Source organism: Fukomys damarensis, unplaced genomic scaffold (assembly GCF_012274545.1).
Source record: "Fukomys damarensis isolate Sample0158 unplaced genomic scaffold, DMR_v1.0_HiC HiC_scaffold_24, whole genome shotgun sequence".
NCBI lineage: Eukaryota > Metazoa > Chordata > Mammalia > Rodentia > Bathyergidae > Fukomys > Fukomys damarensis.
Window position 1 is genome coordinate 46,511,106 of NW_022900936.1, and position 497 is coordinate 46,511,602.

Here is a 497-nt window from a genome sequence, read left to right on the forward strand (position 1 = left end):
TTTTTTTTTTTTTTTTTTTTTTTTTGGTACCGGGGATCAAACTCAAGTCTTTTGTGAGGGCATTGATTCTTAATGAGACAGATTTATTAACTGTGAAGATTGGCTGTGAAGACTCAGAACCTGCTCAAAGGTCAAGTGACTTGATAGACTAGCACTATTCCTATTAGCTGGTGACATTTCCATAAGCTGTTTTCATTTTAAATGTTTCCAGCTTTTCTTACTATAGGAGTTAGGTTTATGCTGTGTGGTGTACAGTTTGATTGGAGCAGAGTTGATAATCTGATCTCCCTGGACCAATCAAATATTCTTTTCTATAATCAGGAAACTGGGCATAAAATATATATATATATATTTTTTAATTTTTATTTTTATTTTTTGGTACTGGGTATCTAGCTCAAGACTTTGTGCTTGTGAGGCAGGCAGTGGCATCACTGAATTAAATCTCTGGCCTGGACCTAAATATTTTTATACTAGTTATATTTTGTGGTAGTTTTAAT